Source organism: Clarias gariepinus, chromosome 28, assembly GCF_024256425.1.
Source record: "Clarias gariepinus isolate MV-2021 ecotype Netherlands chromosome 28, CGAR_prim_01v2, whole genome shotgun sequence".
In the NCBI taxonomy this organism is placed as follows: Eukaryota; Metazoa; Chordata; class Actinopteri; order Siluriformes; family Clariidae; genus Clarias; species Clarias gariepinus.
Window position 1 is genome coordinate 1,695,507 of NC_071127.1, and position 6,000 is coordinate 1,701,506.

Below are 6,000 nucleotides of genomic sequence, written 5' to 3' on the forward strand. Positions count from 1 at the left end.
TTGCATATCCATAAATGGATGCTTAGCTGTGATCTTCAGTGTGATCTTCCAGACTCCCAGATGGTAGTCATCCTGGAATGTTTTTGACGTTGCTTTTTGTTTTACCCTTGATCTGTTTCAGTGTTAAAAGTGGTGTGGAATTGAGGACACAGAATATTTTGTGCATATGTGTGCACAACAAATTAATCCAGAGCCATACAAAGTAAGCTACAAATGAGCCATATTGCTTGTGATTCATTTTGTTTCTTTCTACTTGTAAAACAATGAATCCAAAATACAAAATAATCTCCTTTAAACAGTTTCTCTGCTCCTTGATTGAGATGTATATCTGCTACTTCTGCTCTGTAAAGATTCATAACGGCTCTAATCTGGGATGCTGTTTGGTTAATTGGTGATTTCTGAGGCTGGTGACTCTAAATGAACTTCTCCTGAGCAGCAAAGGTAAATTTTGTTTTTTCTTTCCTGGGAAGGTCTTCATGAGAGCTAGTTTTATGAAGACATTGAGATATTGACACATTGAGTCATTAAGACATGACGGTCCCTGCAAGAATAGTATTCTCAAATGCACTTGACAATACTCTTCTTGTAATAACTGTTCCAGGACAGTTAAATTAAAATTAAAACAATTAAAACATGTTATGGTTGTTGTTACTTAATTACCTAATATCATATGAGCTATTTCATAGTTTTGAATTACCCAGTATTGTTATAGAATGTTGAAAATAAATTACAAAAAAAATAATAATAATTAAAAGGTGTGTCCAAATCTTCGACTGGTACTGTATACTATAGCTTTTAAAAGTTAAAAACTATGAATATCATATATTTGGTATGGCCCTTAAGCCGTAGCATGCAGCTCTAGCATAGGTCTAGGCATATTTTACAGCAATGCTTCTCAATTTTTTTGGTCAAACATCCCGTTCTGCAACTGTTTAACTTTAAAAAAAAAAAAAAAGAAAGAAAAAAACACATTTACAGCAACATCAATGCATCAAATTTAATTATTAATTTTATGCAAAAAAAAAGAGAGAGAGAATTATTGTAACAGCTATAATAGTGTTACCGAGATAGACAATATAATAACATGGATATACATTAAAAAATATTTTCATATTACTACAAATCAGGGCTGTGCAGAAACCTTTGGAGGGCACATGTAAGGTTAAAATGAATTGATTGTTAAAACCTCAAGGTTTTACCTTAAGTGTGTGACATGCAACTGTCAATACTTGGTTTTGTAAAATAATTGTTGAATATTTTCTTGATAAGAGCTACAGGGAAAAAATGCTTCAATTTTGGGCATCAAGAGGTAAAAAGCAGATGCTCGAGCACTCCAACCTCTGTACGTTTAATGATTTAATGATTGATTTTGCAAAAATGATTTCACAATATTATGCAAATGCCTGAGCGTAAAAAAAGTGAGTGAGGATAAGGCATTCTTGTTATATATATTAGTCTAAAAATGGGACAAATGTAAATATTTACAGTGACATTAAAATATTTGCATTGATTTTATTCACACTCAGCCCTGTGAATTATTATTGAAAAAAAAAAAAAAATGCAGTAGTCAGCAGTGGAACAAAGGACATGTGTGAGAACGGAAACCTTGGGCCTTGCAGAAACGGATGTGGTTTTAAGAAAAAAACAACAACTACAAAAGTGGATCAGTCATGGGTTCTGAGGGTGAATTTCGTTTCTCTCTCTCTTTCTCTCTCTCTCTCTCTCTCTCTCTCTTTCTCTCTGGCAGTACTTACCCATGTTAGTGTCAGGGGTGCATCTGCATCTCTGTTGGGTTTGTATCTGGTTTACAGTATTTTTAAATACATGGAAAAAAAATAATAAATAGGTGTGAATAATTGTCAAGAGTAAAGGTCACTAACTGGAAACAGAGATAAATTCAGAAGTTATTAATTGAACAAAGTGTTAAATATTGCCAGTGACACTTTAACACTTGGATACAACTGAGGCTATACATCATTAGGGCTAACGCTCTGAGCCCCTCAAACTCATACTCTAATATTCAATTATCACCCAAATCTATTATCGCTCCTTGCTCACTTCGTAGGCTCCCTAGGTATGCGGCACCCCCTTCTGCAGGTATGCGACAGGAATTCCGCCCTTCCAGGAAAGGTCTGCGCAAGCTCCCCCGGCACCTTCACTACCGTGCCTTCAGCGAGGGCTCCCGTCTGAGGCCACGCCTAGCTAGGCACTGCCCCCAGACCTGCATGTACACATTCTATCCTTCCCCTTTCTTTCTGTCCTCCCTCCTTTAACCTATTCCTTCCAAATTTTACCAAAATAAATCAACCTTTTTCCCATAAGACCTCGCTTCGTGTCCGTGCTTCATGGTACCGCCTGTGCGGATTAAACCCATTACACTCGTGGAGAATGCGGCATACGCGCACTTGGCACGGACCTTGGGTTGAGTCAAACGAGGTTTGAGGTCTTATTCACGGACAGGCAATGTCAGCGACAATGGTGAGCTTGGAGCTGAGGGAGGGGCAATGTAACGGCGTGCGCCTGTGTTGAGTGTGCGCCCAAATCTATTATCGCTCCTCGCTCACTCAGTAGGCTCCCTAGGTAGGCAAAGGGACAGGGCCGCCTATTTTTTGGCCGCGGACTTTAGTCTGGGGTCCGGGAAGTACGTAATGCGGTGGAGCCTGAGAGCAGGAAAATGGATTTTAAAAAGGACACTGGAATTCCACCTTTTGATCTCCACGCTGAGGACAGCGCGAGAAAAAACTGCGCGAGGTCCCGCAACACCTTCACTCCCGCGCCAAGCCCGCCTTCGCGTCCCCGCTGCCAAAACAAAAAATTCAATTTAATGCAATTTTATTTGTATAGTGCTTTTAACAATTGTTATTGTCGCAAAGCAGCTTAAATAGTCAAAGAATTATTTAAATTTGTAAGAAATGTGAATGTGTATGAATTCACATAGTCCCTGATGAGCAAGCCGAGGAAATTCCCGATTCCAGCCAGGAAAGCTGCCCAGCCGTCCAGCGAGGACCACGCCCAAAGAGAGCTGGGAGGGGCCAGGCCGGCCATTGACAGCGGGAGAAGAACCGTTGAGAGAGCGTTCAGGAGCCACCTATCGCCAGCTGCGTGCCCTCTGGCCAGCGTGGCACTGCTCCTGGACTTGCACAACCTTTTCTTTCCATCCTCCCTCCTTTCATGCACATTTGTTCGAACCCATTACACATATATAAATCAAACTTATTGTGTGTGTGTGTGTGTGTATGTGTGTGTGTGTGCTCCAGGGCAGTTGGGCAGGTTCGATTTGTGTGAAAAATGCAGAAGCGACTCTTTTATTCTAATGGCAGTGCCACATTCGCACGCACATAGCAGACACACATGTTGCGCCCAAAACTCTCGCCAGCCCGCCGATTTCCTCCTGCGGTCAAAATCATTTTGCATTTTCACACCTTTCAACCATGTCGTTATCACAACATCTTACTGGAACTGCATGTGTGTCAGTTCATGCATGTGTTCTAGTGCTTCTACATGTACAGTCATGCAGTAGGATGGTCATAGATGTCACGGCATCCTTGGTCTTGTGCGTGCAAATGCAGACCTCTATCTCTCATGCACACACACACACAAAATGAGGAACTTGTCAAATTCACCAGAAAGATACCACCTTGTTATGTCTCATTATGTGAATTTAATAAAGCTTTTGACTGTCCAGATCATCATCAGACATAATCATGGCATAATATTATAACTGTAGTCCAAAATCTTTTTTCCTGTAAAATAATTATTTTCAGCTCTCAGTAATTCTTCTCTGCTTCAATTTTCCTGACTTTTTCCATCTTCCTATATCTTCTCTGTCTGCCTCTCTCATTTATTACCCCATAACTTATAACTTCTATAATTTTCTCCACATAAACAGCCTTTCTTTAGGGACTTCTTTCATTTTTAATTTAATGTTAAGCAGAATAATTCATGCAGTAAGATCAAATCCATTACTGTTATTGCATCCATTACTGCTACCTGCATAGAGTTGCACTCAGGGTTCACCATATTGAGACTGTGTCTGTTTCCCGAGCTAAGAAAAAATGTAGAAAGACTCAAAGTCTGTTTTAGTAATTTAATTAACAGATACCACAAACTCGGATCACACTGAATGCGCAGCCGGCACCTCTGATCTGAAGCTAGGACTGTTAAATATTAGATCTCTCGCATCTAAAGCATGAGGATGAACCGTCATTAGCGCTCAAAAGAAAAGGCACAAAGCTGACTAAGCCGCTGAATACACCGATGAACTTTGGGGGAGGGGTAACCCAAACTTCAACCCAGCAGCTGGGTTACACAAAAACTACCCAATTCTCTGTAAATAACCCAGAAAAATTACCCAACAGAGGCAACCCAGCGCTTGGGTAGAAACATCAACCCAGCGTTTTTTAGTGTGTAGATTCTAACATAGGAGACTCCTGTACACATATTAACTGTATAATGTCTGTGGCATGTTTTATTTGAGAGAGTTTACTAATAAGGCTAATTCAGTTACATGTTATTTTTAAAGTAAACCTGGTTTAGTTTGGAAATCATGTCTTGTTAAATTTGACAAATAAATGTTTAATTAAAATGGTAATGAATGTATTGTATTTTTGTTTATAATTTGTAGTCATTAGATACATTGACCTAAATTAATATACAGTATTCAAGTAAAGGGTAAATATAGTTTAAAAATTGTGTAACATTAATTCTGTACAATCAGCAGTACAAAGTCTAGTTTTGAGTGTCTATTTTCATTCCAAATATATCTACTCAATTATTTTACTCATTTTTATTTGGTGTAACCACTGCATTAACTTGTGACTTATTACATTTAATTAATTTTGTACATCATTGTACTAAATGTAGTTATTTAGGTCTACTTATATTTTATTGACTTTTTCCTCAATTCATGATGCAAATTTATATGATTTCACAACTCTGATATTTATTTAATATTTTTAGTGTAAAAACGTTTCACCAAAAAAATTTAGTATAGCACAGTTTTATTTTTTTAGAGTGGGTAAACATCCAGTCACTGTCCGTATGCAAATGAGTCAAGATGTAGCAAGAGAGGATTGGAGAAAAGAGAGCTGTTCATTTACTATAAAAGAAATAAAAAAATAATGAATTGTTCTATAGCCCATTTGCTTTAACTTAGTTTTTTTATTATTTATAAGAACACCTTTCAGTTTTGTAAATATTCTAGTTATAGTGTGTCAAGTCTTACTTTAAGTTAAACGTTTGAGAAATAGACCATCTGTCATGATTTGGGTGGTTCTGGCTGTTGTAGTTGCCGTGGGCACAAACGGGCAGGCATAGACGCAAAGGGGTGTTTTTAAACAAAAGAGTCCTTTTATTAAACATAAAACATGAACACTGAAGAAACAAAACCAACAAAGGAACAAACAAACTCACTCAACTATAAACAAAGGCTCCAGGACTGATACTTTATGACGAAACATACAGTGCATAGGCTATAGGCATGGAGCTGACACGGGGCAAGACAGGCACAGGGACACGGAGTGACCAGAGGACGAAGGACACAATGACTGGAAAAACATGGACTGGAGACTAGGGACTAGGTACACAGAAATCAACTAAGCACTGCTATTAGCTAAACATGATAACTAGCTAACCATAGCTAGTAGCTAAGCATGGCAATTAGCTACATGTTCACTTAGCTAAACATGTACCTAGCCCCACTGACAATTAGCTATCCGTTAGCTAGACACACTAGGATAACACGAATGGGTAAAACACACTCAACACTACTAACACAAAACCAAACATTTCACGACACCGAATCAACTCCACACACACACACACACACACTGAACCTCAAAAGGACATAACTATTACAACACTTGAGCCTCTGTTAACCAATATTGAACAGAACGTAAATAAACATATAACTGAAAATACAAAGTATACAAAACAAAACTATACAAAACAAAACTACACAAAACAAAACGCCCACTTACATGACAGTGATTATAAACCAAC